Here is a 21,464-nt window from a genome sequence, read left to right on the forward strand (position 1 = left end):
ATATACATTTTCAATCCAAAATTATAAACTGGAATTAATCAATCATTGGGCTCCCAAGTGGCGCAGCGGTCTAAGACTCTGGTTCGCTCCCGATCTGTATCACAACCGGCCGTGATTGGGAGTTCTACAGGGCGGCACACATCTAAATATAATTCATATGAACAAGTATGAGGATGCTGTAGTTTGATAGGGTTTTCACCAGTCTGACCTCTCTGGGACCTGCCACCAGTCTGACCTCTCTGGGACCTATGGTGCCCCCAGTCTGACCGCTCTGGGACCTATGGTGCCCCCAGTCTGACCGCTCTGGGACGTGCCACCAGTCTGACCTCTCTGGGACCTGCCACCAGTCTGACCACTCTGGGACCTGCCAACAGTCTGACCACTCTGGGACCTATGGTGCCACCAGTCTGACCACGCTGGGACCTGCCACCAGTCTGACCACTCTGGGACCTATGGTGCCACCAGTCTGAACTCTCTGGGACCGATGGTGGCACCAGTCTGACCTCTCTGGGACCGATGGTGCCACCAGTCTGACCACTCTGGGACCTGCCACCAGTCTGACCATTCTGGGACCTGTGGTGCCACCAGTCGGTTTTATTCAGGAACGTTTCTGAAGCTACTTTGATATGTCAAGTGGGTGAGATGGGCAGTTTGTGTTTGACTTTGTGAATTTTGAGATGTCTGAGGTTAACTTCACGAAGAAACTTGTTGTTTCTCCTGGTTTAATTAGCTTAATCTATCTACTGTATCTCCTGGTTTAATTAGCTTAATCTACTGTCTCTCCTGGGTTAATTAGCTTAATCTACCTACTGTATCTCCTGGTTTAATTACCTTCTTATCTACTGTCTCTCCTGGTTTAATTAGCTTCATCTACCTACTGTCTCTCCTGGTTTAATTAGCTTCATCTACCTACTGTATCTCCTGGTTTAATTAGCTCAATCTACCTACTGTATCTCCTGGTTTAATTAGCTTCATCTACCTACTGTCTCTCCTGGTTTAATTAGCTTTATCTACCTACTGTCTCTCCTGGTTTAATTAGCTTCATCTACCTACTGTCTCTCCTGGTTTAATTAGCTTCATCTACTGCCTCCTGGTTTAATTAGCTTCATCTACCTACTGTCTCTCCTGGTTTAATTAGCTTCATCTACCTACTGTTTCTCCTGGTTTAATTAGCTTAATCTACTGTATCTCCTGGTTTAATTAGCTTCATCTACCTACTGTCTCTCCTGGTTTAATTAGCTTCATCTACCTACTGTCTCTCCTGGTTTAATTAGCTTCATCTACCTACTGTCTCTCCTGGTTTAATTAGCTTCATCTACCTACTGTCTCTCCTGGTTTAATTAGCATAATCTACCTACTGTCTCTCCTGGTTTAATTAGCTTCATCTACCTACTGTCTCTCCTGGTTTAATTAGCTTCATCTACCTACTGTCTCTCCTGGTTTAATTAGCTTAATCTACCTACTGTCCCTCCTGGTTTAATTAGCATAATCTACCTACTGTCTCTCCTGGTTTAATTAGCTTCATCTACCTACTGTCTCTCCTGGTTTAATTAGCTTCATCTACCTACTGTCTCTCCTGGTTTAATTAGCTTCATCTACCTACTGTCTCTCCTGGTTTAATTAGCTTCATCTACCTACTGTATCTCCTGGTTTAATTAGCTTAATCTACTGTATCTCCTGGTTTAATTAGCTTAATCTACCTACTGTATCTCCTGGTTTAATTAGCTTCATCTACCTACTGTATCTCCTGGTTTAATTAGCTTAATCTACCTACTGTATCTCCTGGTTTAATTAGCTTCATCTACCTACTGTATCTCCTGGTTTAATTAGCTTAATCTACCTACTGTATCTCCTGGTTTAATTAGCTTAATCTACTGTATCTCCTGGTTTAATTAGCTTAATCTACTGTATCTCCTGGTTTAATTAGCTTCATCTACTGTCTCTCCTGGTTTATTTAGCTTAATCTACCTACTGTTTCTCCTGGTTTAATTAGCTTAATCTACCTACTGTATCTCCTGGTTTAATTAGCCTCATCTACTGTATCTCCTGGTTTAATTAGCCTCATCTACTGTATCTCCTGGTTTAATTAGCTTCATCTACTGTATCTCCTGGTTTATTTAGCTTAATCTACCTACTGTTTCTCCTGGTTTAATTAGCTTAATCTACCTACTGTATCTCCTGGTTTAATTAGCCTCATCTACTGTATCTCCTGGTTTAATTAGCTTAATCTACTGTATCTCCTGGTTTATTTAGCTTCATCTACCTACTGTATCTCCTGGTTTAATTAGCTTAATCTACCTACTGTATCTCCTGGTTTAATTAGCCTCATCTACTGTATCTCCTGGTTTAATTAGCTTAATCTACTGTATCTCCTGGTTTAATTAGCTTAATCTACTGTATCTCCTGGTTTAATTAGCTTCATCTGCCTACTGTCTCTCCTGGTTTAATTAGCTTCATCTACCTACTGTCTCTCCTGGTTTAATTACCTTCTTATCTACTGTCTCTCCTGGTTTAATTAGCTTCATCTACTGTCTCTCCTGGTTTAATTAGCTTCATCTACCTACTGTCTCTCCTGGTTTAATTAGCTTCATCTACCTACTGTCTCTCCTGGTTTAATTAGCTTCATCTACCTACTGTCTCTCCTGGTTTAATTAGCTTCATCTACCTACTGTCTCTCCTGGTTTAATTAGCATCATCTACCTACTGTCTCTCCTGGTTTAATTAGCTTCATCTACCTACTGTCTCTCCTGGTTTAATTAGCTTCATCTACCTACTGTCTCTCCTGGTTTAATTAGCTTCATCTACCTACTGTCTCTCCTGGTTTAATTAGCTTCATCTACCTACTGTCTCTCCTGGTTTAATTAGCTTCATCTACCTACTGTTTTCATCTACCACTAGCTTTAAGCACCAACTGTCAGAGCAGCTCACAGATTACTGCACCTGTACATAGCCCACATATAATTTAGCCCTATCAACTACCTCTTTCCCAACTGTATTTAATTTATTTATTTATTTTGCTCCTTTGCACCCCATTATTTTTATTTCTACTTTGCACATTCTTCCATTGCAAAACTACCATTCCAGTGTTTTACTTGCTATATTGTATTTACCTTGCCACCAAGGCCTTTTTTTGCCTTTACCTCCCTTCTCACCTCATTTGTTCAAATTGTATATAGACTTGTTTATACTTTATTATTGACTATATGTTTGTTTTACTCCATGTGTAACTCTGTGTTGTTGTTTCTGTCGAACTGCTTTGCTTTATCTTGGCCAGGTCGCAATTGTAAATGAGAACTTGTTCTCAACTTGCCTACCTGGTTAAATAAAGGTAAAATAAAATAAAAATAAATAAAAACTGTATCTCCTGGTTTAATTAGCTTCATCTACCTACTGTCTCTCCTGGTTTAATTAGCTTCATCTACCTACTGTCTCTCCTGGTTTAATTAGCTTCATCTACCTACTGTCTCTCCTGGTTTAATTACCTTCTTATCTACTGTCTCTCCTGGTTTAATTAGCTTCATCTACTGTCTCTCCTGGTTTAATTAGCTTAATCTACCTACTGTATCTCCTGGTTTAATTAGCCTCATCTACTGTATCTCCTGGTTTAATTAGCTTAATCTACTGTATCTCCTGGTTTAATTAGCCTCATCTACTGTATCTCCTGGTTTAATTAGCTTAATCTACTGTATCTCCTGGTTTAATTAGCCTCATCTACTGTATCTCCTGGTTTAATTAGCTTAATCTACTGTATCTCCTGGTTTATTTAGCTTAATCTACCTACTGTTTCTCCTGGTTTAATTAGCTTAATCTACCTACTGTATCTCCTGGTTTAATTAGCCTCATCTACTGTCTCTCCTGGTTTAATTAGCTTCATCTACCTACTGTCTCTCCTGGTTTAATTAGCTTCATCTACCTACTGTCTCTCCTGGTTTAATTAGCTTCATCTACCTACTGTCTCTCCTGGTTTAATTAGCTTCATCTACCTACTGTCTCTCCTGGTTTAATTAGCTTCATCTACCTACTGTATCTCCTGGTTTAATTAGCTTCATCTACCTACTGTCTCTCCTGGTTTAATTAGCTTCATCTACCTACTGTCTCTCCTGGTTTAATTAGCTTCATCTACCTACTGTCTCTCCTGGTTTAATTAGCTTAATCTACCTACTGTCTCTCCTGGTTTAATTAGCTTCATCTACCTACTGTCCCTCCTGGTTTAATTAGCTTAATCTACCTACTGTCTCTCCTGGTTTAATTAGCTTCATCTACTGTCTCTCCTGGTTTAATTAGCATCATCTACCTACTGTCTCTCCTGGTTTAATTAGCTTCATCTACCTACTGTCTCTCCTGGTTTAATTAGCTTAATCTACCTACTGTCTCTCCTGGTTTAATTAGCTTCATCTACTGTCTCTCCTGGTTTAATTAGCATCATCTACCTACTGTCTCTCCTGGTTTAATTAGCCTCATCTACTGTCTCTCCTGGTTTAATTAGCTTAATCTACTGTATCTCCTGGTTTAATTAGCATCATCTACCTACTGTCCCTCCTGGTTTAATTAGCTTCATCTACTGTCTCTCCTGGTTTAATTAGCATCATCTACCTACTGTCTCTCCTGGTTTAATTAGCCTCATCTACTGTCTCTCCTGGTTTAATTAGCTTAATCTACCTACTGTCCCTCCTGGTTTAATTAGCTTCATCTACCTACTGTCTCTCCTGGTTTAATTAGCTTCATCTACTGTCTCTCCTGGTTTAATTACCTTCTTATCTACTGTCTCTCCTGGTTTAATTAGCTTCATCTACTGTCCCTCCTGGTTTAATTAGCTTCATCTACCTACTGTATCTCCTGGTTTAATTAGCTTAATCTACCTACTGTATCTCCTGGTTTAATTAGCTTAATCTACCTACTGTATCTCCTGGTTTAATTAGCTTAATCTACCTACTGTATCTCCTGGTTTAATTAGCTTAATCTACCTACTGTATCTCCTGGTTTAATTAGCTTAATCTACCTACTGTCTCTCCTGGTTTAATTAGCATCATCTACCTACTGTCCCTCCTGGTTTAATTAGCTTAATCTACCTACTGTCTCTCCTTGTTTAATTAGCTTCATCTACTGTATCTCCTGGTTTAATTAGCTTCATCTACTGTATCTCCTGGTTTAATTAGCTTCATCTACCTACTGTTTTCATCTACCACTAGCTTTAAGCACCAACTGTCAGAGCAGCTCACAGATTACTGCACCTGTACATAGCCCACATATAATTTAGCCCTATCAACTACCTCTTTCCCAACTGTATTTAATTTATTTATTTATTTTGCTCCTTTGCACCCCATTATTTTTATTTCTACTTTGCACATTCTTCCATTGCAAAACTACCATTCCAGTGTTTTACTTGCTATATTGTATTTACCTTGCCACCAAGGCCTTTTTTTGCCTTTACCTCCCTTCTCACCTCATTTGTTCAAATTGTATATAGACTTGTTTATACTTTATTATTGACTGTATGTTTGTTTTACTCCATGTGTAACTCTGTGTTGTTGTTTCTGTCGAACTGCTTTGCTTTATCTTGGCCAGGTCGCAATTGTAAATGAGAACTTGTTCTCAACTTGCCTACCTGGTTAAATAAAGGTAAAATAAAATAAAAATAAATAAAAACTGTATCTCCTGGTTTAATTAGCTTCATCTACCTACTGTCTCTCCTGGTTTAATTAGCTTCATCTACCTACTGTCTCTCCTGGTTTAATTAGCTTCATCTACCTACTGTCTCTCCTGGTTTAATTAGCTTCATCTACTGTCTCTCCTGGTTTAATTAGCTTCATCTACTGTCTCTCCTGGTTTAATTAGCTTCATCTACCTACTGTCTCTCCTGGTTTAATTAGCTTCATCTACCTACTGTCTCTCCTGGTTTAATTAGCTTCATCTACCTACTGTCTCTCCTGGTTTAATTAGCTTAATCTACCTACTGTCCCTCCTGGTTTAATTAGCTTAATCTACCTACTGTCCCTCCTGGTTTAATTAGCTTAATCTACCTACTGTCCCTCCTGGTTTAATTAGCTTCATCTACCTACTGTCTCTCCTGGTTTAATTAGCTTCATCTACCTACTGTCTCTCCTGGTTTAATTAGCTTCATCTACCTACTGTATCTCCTGGTTTATTTAGCTTCATCTACCTACTGTCTCTCCTGGTTTAATTAGCTTAATCTACTGTATCTCCTGGTTCAATTAGCTTAATCTACTGTCTCTCCTGGTTTAATTAGCTTCATCTACCTACTGTCTCTCCTGGTTTAATTAGCTTCATCTACCTACTGTCTCTCCTGGTTTAATTAGCTTCATCTACCTACTGTCTCTCCTGGTTTAATTAGCATAATCTACCTACTGTATCTCCTGGTTTAATTAGCTTAATCTACCTACTGTCTCTCCTGGTTTAATTAGCTTCATCTACCTACTGTCTCTCCTGGTTTATTTAGCTTCATCTACCTACTGTCTCTCCTGGTTTAATTAGCTTAATCTACTGTATCTCATGGTTCAATTAGCTTAATCTACTGTCTCTCCTGGTTTAATTAGCTTCATCTACCTACTGTATCTCCTGGTTTAATTAGCTTAATCTACCTACTGTCTCTCCTGGTTTAATTAGCTTCATCTACCTACTGTCTCTCCTGGTTTAATTAGCTTCATCTACCTACTGTCTCTCCTGGTTTAATTAGCTTCATCTACCTACTGTCTCTCCTGGTTTAATTAGCTTCATCTACCTACTGTATCTCCTGGTTTAATTAGCTTCATCTACCTACTGTATCTCCTGGTTTAATTAGCTTCATCTACTGTATCTCATGGTTTAATTAGCTTCATCTACTGTCTCTCCTGGTTTAATTAGCATCATCTACCTACTGTCTCTCCTGGTTTAATTAGCTTCATCTATTGTCTCTCCTGGTTTAATTATCTTCTTACCTACCTACTATATCTCCTGGTTTAATTATCTTCTTATCTACCTTAGCCATGATGATAGGGAGATAATACATGATGATGGTAATAAACTAAGCAAAATAAGAAACGTCCTCTCACTGTCAACTGCGTGTATTTTCAATAAACTTAACATGTGTAAATATTTGTATGAACATAACAGGATTCAACAACTGAGACATAAACTGAACAAGTTCCACAGACATGTGACTAACAGAAATGGAATAATGTGTCCCTGAACAAAGGGGGGGGGGGGGGTCAAAATCAAAAGTAACAGTCAGTATCTGGTGTGGCCACCAGCTGCATTAAGTACTGCAGTGCATCTCCTCCTCATGGACTTCACCAGATTTGAAAGTTTCTTGCTGTGAGATGTTACCCCACTCTTCCACCAAGCCACCTGGAATCGACCTAGCCCTCACCCTCCGATCCAACAGGTCCCAGACGTGCTCAATGGGATTGAGATTCGGGCTCTTCGCTGGCCATGGAAGATCACTGACATTCCTGTCTTGCAGGAAATCACACACAGAACGAGAAGTATGGCTGGTGGCATTGTCATGCTGGATGCTCATGTCAGGATGAGCCTGCAGGAAGGGTACCACATGAGGATGTCTTCCCTGTAACGCACAGCGTTGAGATTGCCTGCAATGACAACAAGCTCAGTACGATGATGCTGTGACACAATGCCCCAGACCATGACGGACCCTCCACCTTCAAATCGATCCCGGTCCAGAATACAGGCCTCGGCATAACGCTCATTCCTTCGACGATAAGTGCGAATCCGACCCTCAAAAACATGACGTCGCCTATGGGTTTGTGCCTGTAGGCGACTTTGTTGCAGGGGGTGTCTGGTGAGGACCTGCCTTACAACAGGCCTACAAGCCCTCAGTCCAGCCTCTCTCAGCCTATAGCGGACAGTCTGAGCACTGATTGAGGGATTTGTGCGTTCCCGGTGTAACTCAGGCAGTTGTTGTTGCCATCCTGTACCTGTCTCGCAGTTGTGATGTTCGGATGTACCGATCCTGTGCAGGTGTTGTTACACGTGGTCTGCCACGGCGAGGACAATCAGCTGTCCGTCCTGTCTCCCTGTAGCGCTGTCTTAGGCGTCTCACAGTACGGACATTGCAATTTATTGCCCTGGCCACATCTGCAGTCCTCATGCCTCCTTGCAGCATGCCTAAGGCACGTTCACGCAGATGAGCAAGGACCCTGGGCATCTTTCTTTTGGTGTTTCTCAGAGTCAGTAGAAAGGCCTATTTAGTGTCCTACGTTTTCATAACTGTGACCTTAATTGCCTACCGTCTGTAAGCTGTTAGTGTCTTAAAGATCGTTCCACAGGTGCATGTTCATTAATTATTTATGGTTCATTGAACAAGCATGGAAAGCAGTGTTTAAACCCTTTACAATGAAGATCTGTGAAGTTATTTGGATGTATATGAATTATCTTTGAAAGACAGGGTCCTGAAAAAGGAACTTTTCTGTTTTTGATGATGATGCATGATAGAGAGATAATACATGATGATAATATATGATGATAGAGAGATAATACATGATGATAGAGAGATAATACATGATGATAATACATGATGATAGAGAGATAATACATGATGATAATATATGATGATAGAGAGATAATACATGATGATAATACATGATGATAGAGAGATAATACATGATGATAATATATGATGATAGAGAGATAATACATGATGATAATATATGATGATAGAGAGATAATACATGATGATAATATATGATGATAGAGAGATAATACATGATGATAGAGAGATAATACATGATGATAGAGAGATAATACATGATGATAATACATGATGATAGAGAGATAATACATGATGATAATATATGATGATAGAGAGATAATACATGATGATAATACATGGTGATAATACATGATGATAGAGAGATAATGCATGATGACAATTAGAGGTCGACTGATTAATCGGAATGGCCGATTAATTAGGGCCGATTTCAAGTTTTCATAACAATTGGAAATCGGTATTTTTGGACACCGATTTGGCCAATTTTTATTTTTTTTACACCTTTATAAAATGTTTATTTAACTAGGCAAGTCAGTTAAGAACACATTCTTATTTTCAATGATGGCCTAGGAACAGTGGGTTAACTGCCTCGTTCAGAGGCAGAACAACAGATTTTTATCTTGTCAGCTCGGGGGATTCAATCTTGCATCCTTACAGTTAACTAGTTCAACGCTCTAACCACCCTATTACATTGCACTCCACGAGGACCCTGCCTGTTACGCGAATGCAGTAAGAAGCCAAGGTAAGTTGCTAGCTAGCATTAAACTTATCTTATAAAAATCAATCAATCAATCAATCATAATCACTAGTTAACTACACATGGTTGATGATATTACTAGTTTATCTAGCGTGCCTATAATCGATGCGGTGCGTATCGTTGCTCCAGTGTGTACCTAACCATAAACATCAATGCCTTTCTTAAAATCAATACACAGAAGTATTTATTTTTAAACCTGCATATTTAGCTGAAATAAATCCAGGTTAGCAGGCAATATTAACCAGGTGAAATTGTGTCACTTCTCTTGCGTTCATTGCACGCAGAGTCAGTGTATATGCAACAGTTTGGGCCGCCTAATTTGCCAGAATTTTACATAATTATGACATAACATTGAAGGTTGTGCAACGTAACAGGAATATTTAGACTTATGGTTGCCACCCGTTAGATAAAATACAGAACGGTTCCGTATTTCACTGAAAGAATAAACATCTTGTTTTCGAGATGAATGTTTCCGGATTCGACCATATTAATGACCTAAGGCTCGTATTTCTGTGTGTTATTATGTTATAACTAAGTCTATGATTTGATAGAGCAGTCTGACTGAGCGGTGGTAGGCACCAACAGGCTCGTAAGCATTCATTCAAACAGCACTTTCGTGCGTTTTGCCAGCAGCTCGTCGCTGTGCTTCAAAGCATTGAGCTGTTTATGACTTCAAGCCTATCAACTCCCGAGATTAGGCTGGTGTAACCAATGTGAAATGGCTAGCTAGTTAGCGGGGTGCGCGCTAATAGCATTTCAAACGTCACTCGCTCTGAGACTTGGAGTAGTTGTTCCCCTTGCTCTGCATGGGTAACGCTGCTTCGAGGGTGGCTGTTGTCGTTGTGTTCCTGGTTCGAGCCCAGGGAGGAGTGAGGAGAGGGACGGAAGCTTTGCTGTTACACTGGCAATACTAAAGTGCCTATAAGAACATCCAATAGTCAAAGGTATATGAAATACAAATGGTATAGAGAGAAATAGACCTATAATTCCTATAATAACTACAACCTAAAACTTCTTACCTGGGAATATTGAAGACTCGTGTTAAAAGGAACCACCAGCTTTCATATGTTCTCATGTTCTGAGCAAGGAACTGAAACGTTAGCTTTCTTACATGGCACATATTGCACTTTTATTTTACTTTCTCTCCAACACTTAATCGGTATCAGCTTTGTTTGGTCCTCCAATAATCGGTATCGGTATCGGTATCGGCGTTGAAAAATCATAATCGGTCGACCCCTAATGACAATACATGATGATAGTGTCACGTCCTGACCTTAGTTATTTTATTATGTCTTTGTTTTAGTATGGTCAGGGCGTGACTTGGGTGGGTTAGAGCAGTAGCCTAGTGTCACGTCCTGACCCTAGTTCTTTTATTATGTCTTTGTTTTAGTATGGTCAGGGCGTGACTTGGGTGGGTTGTCTATGTTCCTTTTTCTATGTTTTGGGATTTCTGTGTTTGGCCTGGTATGGTTCTCAATCAGAGGCAGCTGTTTATCGTTGTCCCTGATTGAGAACCATATTTAGGTAGCCTGGTTTCACTTTTGAGTTGTGGGTTGTTGCTTTCTGTTTAGTGTGTGTTGCACCTGACGGAGCTGTTTTGGTTGTTCTCTTTTGTTACTTTGTATCTAGTGTTCAGTTCAGTTTATTAAAAGGATGAACACTTACCCCGTTGCACATTGGTCTGACATTTCTTACTCCTCGTCAGAGGAGAAATTATAATATATGATACTATATGATGATAATACATGATGACACTATATGATGATAATATATGATACTACATGATGATAATACATGATGATAGAGAGATAAGACATGATGATAAGACATGATGATAATACATGATGATAATACATGATGATAGAGAGATAAGACATGATGATAAGACATGATGATAATACATGATGATAATACATGATGATAATACATGATGATAGAGAGATAAGACATGATGATAAGACATGATGATAGAGAGAGAGAATGAGGAGGGTAGAGTAAGAGAGAGCGAGAGAGAATGAGGAGGGTAGAGTGGGACACAGAGAGAGATTGAGGAGAAAGAGAGAGAGAGAGAGAGAGAGAGAGAGAGAGAGAGAGAGAGAGAGAGAGAGAGAATGAGAATGTGAAGGGTAGAGTGAGACAGCGAGAGAATGAGGAGGGGGTAGAGAGAGAGAGAGAGAGAGAGAGAGAGAATGAGAATGTGGAGGGTAGAGTGAGACAGCGAGAGAATGAGGAGGGGGTAGAGAGAGAGAGAGAGACCTGGGCCCTGACTGTAAATCTCAGTAAGACCAAAACAATGGTGTTGCAAAAAAGGTCCAGTCACCAGGATCACAAATACAAATTCCATCTAGACACTGTTGCCCTAGAGCACACAAAAAACGATACATACCTCGGCCTAAACATCAGCGCCACAGGTAACTTCCACAAAGCTGTGAACGAACTGAGAGAGAAGGCAAGAAGGGTATTCTATGCCATCAAAAGGAACATAAAATTCAACATACCAATTAGGATCTGGCTAAAAATACTTGAATCAGTCATTGCCCTTTATGGTTGTGAGGTCTGGGGTCCGCTCACCAACCAAGACTTCACAAACAATAAAAATTAAAAGTAAACATTACACATACAGAAGTTTCAAAACAATAAATAAATATATATATAATAAATATATATATTGCAATGTCTTTATTATTTTGAAACTTCTGTATGTGTAATGTTTACTGTTAATTTTTTATTGTTTATTTCACTTTTGTATATTATCTACCTCACTTGCTTTGGCAATGTTAACACATGTTTCCCATGCCAATAAAGCCCCTTGAATTGAATTGAGAGAGAGAGAGAGAGAGAGAGAGAGAGAGAGAGAGAGAGAGGCAGAGGCAGAGAGCAGAGAGCAGAGAGCAGAGAGCAGAGGAGGGGAGAGAGAGAGAGAAAAAGGGGGCGGGCTTACACAGAGAGCACACACACACACCCTCTTCTCAGTCTTCAGTTTCGTCGAGGCATGCAAGAGGCAACGTGTGTGTGTGTGGGGTTAACACGCAACACTGCGAACAGCCAGAGTGTTCCGGAGCTTTCTTCTCCGTCGCTTCTGATACAAAAAAGGATTCATATATAAACAAGAGTACTGCGTGATTTAAACCAACAGGATTGTAACTGTTAAATACAGGGACTCTGGGACTAGGACACAGGTAAGAACATGGTACTCTTTTTTTGGAGGTGCTGTTTTGTAGGGTTCTGTGTGTTTCTATATATATATATATATGTGTGTGTGTGTGTGTGTGTGTGTGTGTGTGTGTGTGTGTGTGTGTGTGTGTGTGTGTGTGTGTGTGTGTGTGTGTGTGTGTGTGTGTGTGTGTGTGAGAGAGAGAGAGAGAGTTAGATGGACTAAGACTGTGATAAAGAGAGAAAGAGAGAGAGAGAGAGAGAGAGAGTCATGTGTTGTGGGATTTATTTTTGGTGTGCTAGCTTTCTTTCACTCATTGCGAGAGTGTGTGTGTATGTATTAGTGTTACAGTGTGCTTTCTCACACATTGTGTCTTTGTGTGTGAGTGTGATTTCTCTCATCTGCTGGTATACTGCTCCTTGGCTGTTGAGCTCCCTCACACACACACACACACACACACACACACACACACACACACACACACACACACACACACACACACACACACACACAGGTCGTTCCTGTGCTCAGTTGCTCCCCAGCCGAGATGAAAAGAGAGTATCAATGATTAATGCAATGACAGAACAGGCTTTTAGTCTCTGATTAGAATATCAAAGTAGGAAGTTTACTGTGTTATTGGGTTCTCTTTGCCAAGAGTTCCAATGCATGTTTGTGTGTGTGTGTGTGTGTGTGTGTGGCTTTCCCTCTCTCCCTTTGTTACTCACACTGTACAGGGAAATCCTCTCTTCGAAAGGGGTATGACACATGTACACACAGCTCCATTTGATGCGGTGCGGTAGGTTTAAGCAGAATGAGGTTGGGGGTCAGCTCGGGTCATCTAGGGTTAGGGGTCATCCTCAGGCATCCAGACAACCGCTTAAGGGTCAGGATTCCTAAATGTCTTAACCTGCCCCCCCCCCCCCCCCCCCCCCCCGTCTCTCTCTCTCTCTCTCTCTCTCTCTCTCTCTCTCTCTCTCTCTCTCTCTCTCTCTCTCTCTCTCTCTCTCTCTCTCTCTCTCTCTGTCTCTGTCTCTGTGTGTGTTCCTGCTCTGCCCTCTCTCTGTGTGTGTGTGTATTCCTGCTCTGCCCTCTCTGTGTGTGTGTGTTCCTGCTCTGCCCTCTCTGTGTGTGTGTGTGTGTGTGTTCCTGCGCTGCCCTCTCTCTCTCTCTGTGTGTGTGTGTTCCTGCTCTGCCCTCTCTCTGTGTGTGTGTGTTCCTGCTCTGCCCTCTCTGTGTGTGTGTGTGTTCCTGCTCTGCCCTCTGTGTGTGTGTATGTGTTTTCCTGCTCTGCCCTCTCTCTGTGTGTGTGTGTGTGTGTGTGTGTGTGTGTGTGTGTGTGTGTGTGTGTGTGTGTGTGTGTGTGTGTTTCTACAGTTCGGTAGTGCAATCAGGAAGTAGGAGATTGTGTTTTGAGGAAGTGAACCATGAAAGGAAAATAGGTGTGTGTGTGTGTGTGTGTGTGTGTGTGTGTGTGTGTGTGTGTGTGTGTGTGTGTGTGTGTGTGTGTGTGATCTTGTGAATGATTTGCCCGACTCATCCACAGTGGGAGAGAAGGAGATATCTTACCCACGGCTTGTGTGTGTGTGTGTGTGTGTGTGTGTGTGTGTGTGTATATATATATTCTATATATTCTATATATATATATATTCTATATATATATATATATATATATATATATATGCATTCTCAGCATATGTGTGTGTGTGTGTGTGTGTGTGTGTGTGTGTGTGTGTGTGTGTGTGTGTGTATAGCAGTGTTAGTTTACTAACCCAGGGCTGTAGAGAGGCTTTTCTGCTGGAGAAAGCTGGAAGCCGGGATGTGGGGGGTTGTTTGTGTATATATATATATGGAGATTCTGCAGAATTAGGAGTTTCAGCAAATTTTCTCCAAAATTCAAATAACGAAATCTTGACATGGTTTTCAATTTCAATGGTTTCCTCTCCTCCTTTTCAGTATCGGTCCGTTTCCCCAAAACGTCAAATTTAAAGCAGCATTTTCATTTGTATGTTTAAATCATCATCATGTCTAGTAAATCACAGTTTTAATTTCACGAAAATAACTCAAAATATATGTTGAACCATGTATTCCCCTCGAGCCTCCTTTTGAAATGCTCTGTCTGATTGTGTGATACCAATGTTTATATATTTACACAGCCCTGATTGGTGGACAGCATCGTCTTGACTCATTTTCTCTACACTCGCCACGCCACTTTACCCCTTCAAAGTTAGCTAAAAAAATGAAATAAGTCATACTGTGGGACTAAACGCCATCGAATCCAGGGCTTCCCAACCTGTAGGTTTACAGTCCTGTAGGTTTACAGTCCTGTAGGTTTACAGCCCAACCCTCTTCCTCGAGATCTACTGTCCTGTAGGTTTACAGTCCTGTAGGTTTACAGTCCTGTAGGTTTACAGTCCTGTAGGTTTACAGCCCAACCCTCTTCCTCGAGATCTACTGTCCTGTAGGTTTACAGTCCTGTAGGTTTACTGTCCTGTAGGTTTACAGCCCAACCCTCTTCCTCGAGATCTACTGTCCTGTAGGTTTACAGTCCTGTAGGTTTACAGTCCTGTAGGTTTACTGTCCTGTAGGTTTACAGCCCAACCCTCTTCCTGGAGATCTACCGTCCTGTAGGTTTACAGCCCAACCCTCTTCCTGGAGATCTACTGTCCTGTAGGTTTTACAGCCCAACCCTCTTCCTGGAGATCTACTGTCCTGTAGGTTTTACAGTCCAACCCTCTTCCTGGAGATCTACTGACCTGTAGGTTTAAAGTCCAACCGTCTTCCTGGTGATCTACCGTAATTTAGGTTTACAGTCCAACCCTCTTCCTGGAGATCTACTGTCCTGTAGGTTTACAGCCCAACCCTCTTCCTGGAGATCTACTGTCCTGTAGGTTTTACAGTCCAACCCTCTTCCTGGAGATCTACTGTCCTGTAGGTTTTACAGCCCAACCCTCTTCCTGGAGATCTACTGTCCTGTAGGTTTTACAGCCCAACCCTCTTCCTGGAGATCTACTGTCCTGTAGGTTTTACAGTCCAACCCTCTTCCTGGAGATCTACTGTCCTGTAGGTTTACAGCCCAACCCTCTTCCTGGAGATCTACTGTCCTGTAGGTTTTACAGCCCAACCCTCTTCCTGGAGATCTACTGTCCTGTAGGTTTTACAGTCCAACCCTCTTCCTGGAGATCTACTGACCTGTAGGTTTACAGTCCAACCGTCTTCCTGGTGATCTACCGTAATTTAGGTTTACAGTCCAACCCTCTTCCTGGAGATCTACTGTCCTGTAGGTTTTACAGCCCAACCCTCTTCCTGGAGATCTACTGTCCTGTAGGTTTACAGTCCAACCCTCTTCCTGGAGATCTACTGTCCTGTAGGTTTACAGTCCAACCCTCTTCCTGGAGATCTACCGTCCTGTAGGTTTACAGTCCAACCCTCTTCCTAGAGATCTACTGTCCTGTAGGTTTACAGCCCAACCCTCTTCCTGGAGAACTACTGTCCTGTAGGTTTTCAGTCCAACCCTCTTCCTGGAGATCTACTGTCCTGTAGGTTTTACAGTCCAACCCTCTTCCTGGAGATCTACTGTCCTGTAGGTTTTACAGCCCAACCCTCTTCCTGGAGATCTACTGTCCTGTAGGTTTTACAGTCCAACCCTCTTCCTGGAGATCTACTGACCTGTAGGTTTAAAGTCCAACCGTCTTCCTGGTGATCTACCGTAATTTAGGTTTACAGTCCAACCCTCTTCCTGGAGATCTACTGTCCTGTAGGTTTACAGCCCAACCCTCTTCCTGGAGATCTACTGTCCTGTAGGTTTTACAGTCCAACCCTCTTCCTGGAGATCTACTGTCCTGTAGGTTTTACAGCCCAACCCTCTTCCTGGAGATCTACTGTCCTGTAGGTTTTACAGCCCAACCCTCTTCCTGGAGATCTACTGTCCTGTAGGTTTTACAGTCCAACCCTCTTCCTGGAGATCTACTGTCCTGTAGGTTTACAGCCCAACCCTCTTCCTGGAGATCTACTGTCCTGTAGGTTTTACAGCCCAACCCTCTTCCTGGAGATCTACTGTCCTGTAGGTTTTACAGTCCAACCCTCTTCCTGGAGATCTACTGACCTGTAGGTTTAAAGTCCAACCGTCTTCCTGGTGATCTACCGTAATTTAGGTTTACAGTCCAACCCTCTTCCTGGAGATCTACTGTCCTGTAGGTTTACAGCCCAACCCTCTTCCTGGAGATCTACTGTCCTGTAGGTTTTACAGTCCAACCCTCTTCCTGGAGATCTACTGTCCTGTAGGTTTTACAGCCCAACCCTCTTCCTGGAGATCTACTGTCCTGTAGGTTTTACAGCCCAACCCTCTTCCTGGAGATCTACTGTCCTGTAGGTTTTACAGTCCAACCCTCTTCCTGGAGATCTACTGTCCTGTAGGTTTACAGCCCAACCCTCTTCCTGGAGATCTACTGTCCTGTAGGTTTTACAGCCCAACCCTCTTCCTGGAGATCTACTGTCCTGTAGGTTTTACAGTCCAACCCTCTTCCTGGAGATCTACTGACCTGTAGGTTTAAAGTCCAACCGTCTTCCTGGTGATCTACCGTAATTTAGGTTTACAGTCCAACCCTCTTCCTGGAGATCTACTGTCCTGTAGGTTTACAGCCCAACCCTCTTCCTGGAGATCTACTGTCCTGTAGGTTTTACAGTCCAACCCTCTTCCTGGAGATCTACTGTCCTGTAGGTTTTACAGCCCAACCCTCTTCCTGGAGATCTACTGTCCTGTAGGTTTTACAGCCCAACCCTCTTCCTGGAGATCTACTGTCCTGTAGGTTTTACAGTCCAACCCTCTTCCTGGAGATCTACTGTCCTGTAGGTTTACAGCCCAACCCTCTTCCTGGAGATCTACTGTCCTGTAGGTTTTACAGCCCAACCCTCTTCCTGGAGATCTACTGTCCTGTAGGTTTTACAGTCCAACCCTCTTCCTGGAGATCTACTGACCTGTAGGTTTACAGTCCAACCGTCTTCCTGGTGATCTACCGTAATTTAGGTTTACAGTCCAACCCTCTTCCTGGAGATCTACTGTCCTGTAGGTTTTACAGCCCAACCCTCTTCCTGGAGATCTACTGTCCTGTAGGTTTACAGTCCAACCCTCTTCCTGGAGATCTACTGTCCTGTAGGTTTACAGTCCAACCCTCTTCCTGGAGATCTACCGTCCTGTAGGTTTACAGTCCAACCCTCTTCCTAGAGATCTACTGTCCTGTAGGTTTACAGCCCAACCCTCTTCCTGGAGAACTACTGTCCTGTAGGTTTTCAGTCCAACCCTCTTCCTGGAGATCTACTGTCCTGTAGGTTTTACAGTCCAACCCTCTTCCTGGAGATCTACTGTCCTGTAGGTTTTACAGCCCAACCCTCTTCCTGGAGATCTACTGTCCTGTAGGTTTTACAGTCCAACCCTCTTCCTGGAGATCTACTGACCTGTAGGTTTAAAGTCCAACCGTCTTCCTGGTGATCTACCGTAATTTAGGTTTACAGTCCAACCCTCTTCCTGGAGATCTACTGTCCTGTAGGTTTACAGCCCAACCCTCTTCCTGGAGATCTACTGTCCTGTAGGTTTTACAGTCCAACCCTCTTCCTGGAGATCTACTGTCCTGTAGGTTTTACAGCCCAACCCTCTTCCTGGAGATCTACTGTCCTGTAGGTTTTACAGCCCAACCCTCTTCCTGGAGATCTACTGTCCTGTAGGTTTTACAGTCCAACCCTCTTCCTGGAGATCTACTGTCCTGTAGGTTTACAGCCCAACCCTCTTCCTGGAGATCTACTGTCCTGTAGGTTTTACAGCCCAACCCTCTTCCTGGAGATCTACTGTCCTGTAGGTTTTACAGTCCAACCCTCTTCCTGGAGATCTACTGACCTGTAGGTTTACAGTCCAACCGTCTTCCTGGTGATCTACCGTAATTTAGGTTTACAGTCCAACCCTCTTCCTGGAGATCTACTGTCCTGTAGGTTTTACAGCCCAACCCTCTTCCTGGAGATCTACTGTCCTGTAGGTTTACAGTCCAACCCTCTTCCTGGAGATCTACTGTCCTGTAGGTTTACAGTCCAACCCTCTTCCTGGAGATCTACCGTCCTGTAGGTTTACAGTCCAACCCTCTTCCTAGAGATCTACTGTCCTGTAGGTTTACAGCCCAACCCTCTTCCTGGAGAACTACTGTCCTGTAGGTTTTCAGTCCAACCCTCTTCCTGGAGATCTACTGTCCTGTAGGTTTTACAGTCCAACCCTCTTCCTGGAGATCTACTGTCCTGTAGGTTTTACAGTCCAACCCTCTTCCTGTAGATCTACTGTCCTGTAGGTTTACAGTCCAACCCTCTTCCTGGAGATCTACTGTCCTGTAGGTTTTCAGTCCAACCCTCTTCCTGGAGATCTACTGTCCTGTAGGTTTTACAGTCCAACCCTCTTCCTGGAGATCTACTGTCCTGTAGGTCTTACAGTCCAACCCTTTTCCTGGAGATCTACTGTCCTGTGGGTTTTACAGTCCAATCCTCTTCCTGGAGATCTACAGTCCTGTAGGTTTACAGCCCAACCCTCTAACTGGAGATCTACTGTCCTGTAGATTTTACAGTCCAACCTTCTTCCTGGAGATCTACTGTCCTGTAGGTTTTCAGTCCAACCCTCTTCCTGGAGATCTACTGTCCTGTAGGTTTACAGTCCAACCCTCTTCCTGGAGATCTACCGTCCTTTAGGTTTACAGTCCAACCCTCCTCCTGGAGATCTACTGTCCTGTAGGTTTTACAGCCCAACCCTCTTCCTGGAGATCTACTGTCCTGTAGGTTTACAGTCCAACCCTCTTCCTGGAGATCTACCATCCTGTAGGTTCAGTCCAACCCTCTTCCTGGAGATCTACTGTCCTGTAGGTATTACAGCCCAACCCTCTTCCTGGAGTTCTACTCTCCTGTAGGTTTTACAGCCCAACCCTCTTCCTGGAGATCTACTGTCCTGTAGGTTCCAAAATGAGAGCCTACATTTGACATTTTAACTCCAAAACCCTTTTAAATTTCACGTTTCGAGCAACTTTGGAATTTGACTTTAGGAGGAACTTGGATAAACGTCTAATTCTACAGTGAGACTGTGAGATCTGGTTGGGGGGGGGGGGAAACTAAGCTGCACTTCCTGATCAAATGATCATTTTAGAGACACATATTTCCCTTCAGATTCCACCCACAAAGAATTCAAAAGCAAATAACATTTTTGATAAACTCCCTTATCTATTAGGTGAAATAACATCGTGTGCCATTACAGAATAAATATTTATTTTTACCTGTTGTCATATGGAAGAGCCAACCAATGGAGCAAATACGACCTATAGTTGATTCATTTCCCCTGCAACTATTCGCACATTGATACACATTGATATAACACTATACAATAATATAACATTTGAAATGTCTCTTTTTTTTTCTTTTTTTTTAAAACTCTTATGAGTGTAATTTTTAGTGTTCATTTTTTGTTTACTTCACTTGCTTTGATATTGTAAACTTACAGTACCAGTCCAAAGTTTGGATACACCTACTCATTCAATGTTTTTTTTTTTTTTTTCATTGACTTGTTTATCGTTTACTCCATGTGTAACTTTGTGTTGTTGTCTGTTCACACTGCTATGCTTTATCTTGGCCAGGTCGCAGTTGTAAATGAGAACTTGTTCTCAACTAGCCTACCTGGTTAAATAAAATACAAAATTAGCTGATGTTTACCCAGACACACTGGTCTAAATGGATGGGTCATGTGAAATAAATGCTATGGCTAAACCCCCCACCCCAGCCACATCTAGTTAAGTGGATGGGTCACTGTTGTCTAGACATGTAGACATGTTCATGAAGTGCAATAGATGTCCGTAATCACCCCCAGATACACCTGGCTAACTTGGTGGGTCATGTAATCTTTTGTTTAGACATGTAGCTAGCTAAATAGCTAAATAATGAACCATAATACCAGCCCATAGCTACATTACAAACTGCTTGTTTCGAGGCAATCAGCACTGATCCTCCTACGAGGGCCCCCGCCGTTGTAGAGGGCTGTGAGAGCACTCAACCCCTGTGGCCGACGTGAATAGGACCTTCAAACATGTAATTACTCGCAAGGAATTGTCCTCAAGAGCATGAGCAGACCAGCTGACTGGAGTGTTCATGTCACGTTTACTCCCTTTCTCCGGCGCTCGATGTCGTCAGTCCATTAACTACCGGTCTTGGCAACTCATCATTATGCACACCTGGCAACCCATCATTATGTACACCTGGCAACCCATCATTATATACACCTGGCAACCCATCATTATGTACACCTGGCAACCCTCATTATGTACACCTGGCAACCCTCATTATGTACACCTGGCAACCCATCATTATGTACACCTGGCAACCCTCATTATGTACACCTGGCAACCCATCATTATGTACACCTGGCAACCCTCCTTATGTACACCTGGCAACCCATCATTATGTACACCTGGACTTCATCACTTCCCTGATTACTTCCTCTTCATCTACAGCTCCGTTGTATTATTTCCTGTTTTTGGATTCACTCTCACCGACTGCTTCCTGTCTCCCTGCGTCTCCGTTACACAGTTCACAAACATATTCAATACTCTCCCTCTCCTTGCCTGTGGTCCCCACATGCTTCAAGATATCCACCATTGTCCCTGTACCCGAGCAAACTAAGGTAACCTGCCTAAATGACTATCGCCCGGTAGAACTCATTTTACCTGACACACTGGACTCCACTCCAATTAGCATACCGCTCCAACAGATCCACAGATGATGCAATCGCCCCTGCTCTGAATGTTGTTCATTAACGACAATCGACGACAAATCAGCGTTCAACATCATGGGTCTGAACACCTCAAACTGGGTCCTGGACTTCCTGACGGGCCGACTCCAGGTGGTGAGGGTAGGCAACAATACCTCTGCAATGCTGAGCATCAACACAGGGACCCCCTCCAGGGGTGCGTGCTCAGCCCCCTCCTGTACTCCCTGTTCACCTACAACTGGGTGACCACACACACACACACACGACTCCAACA

The 21,464-nt window shown here is 42.6% G+C and overlaps 1 protein-coding gene across 3 annotated transcripts in view; it reads left to right on the top strand.

Moving 5' to 3' along the window:
- Positions 1 to 12,250: 12,250 nt before the first annotated feature.
- The window catches only part of tiam1a (TIAM Rac1 associated GEF 1a), a 177,416-nt gene continuing 168,202 nt past the window's right edge, over positions 12,251 to 21,464 (top strand). For all 3 annotated transcript variants that reach the window (XM_036967214.1, XM_036967217.1, XM_036967215.1), the window contains exon 1: positions 12,251 to 12,439. The gene's annotated coding sequence lies outside the window, so the exon portion shown is untranslated. The remainder of the gene's footprint in view (positions 12,440 to 21,464) is intronic.

The sequence above is a fragment of the Oncorhynchus mykiss genome, chromosome Y (genome assembly GCF_013265735.2).
Source record: "Oncorhynchus mykiss isolate Arlee chromosome Y, USDA_OmykA_1.1, whole genome shotgun sequence".
NCBI classification, from domain to species: domain Eukaryota; kingdom Metazoa; phylum Chordata; class Actinopteri; order Salmoniformes; family Salmonidae; genus Oncorhynchus; species Oncorhynchus mykiss.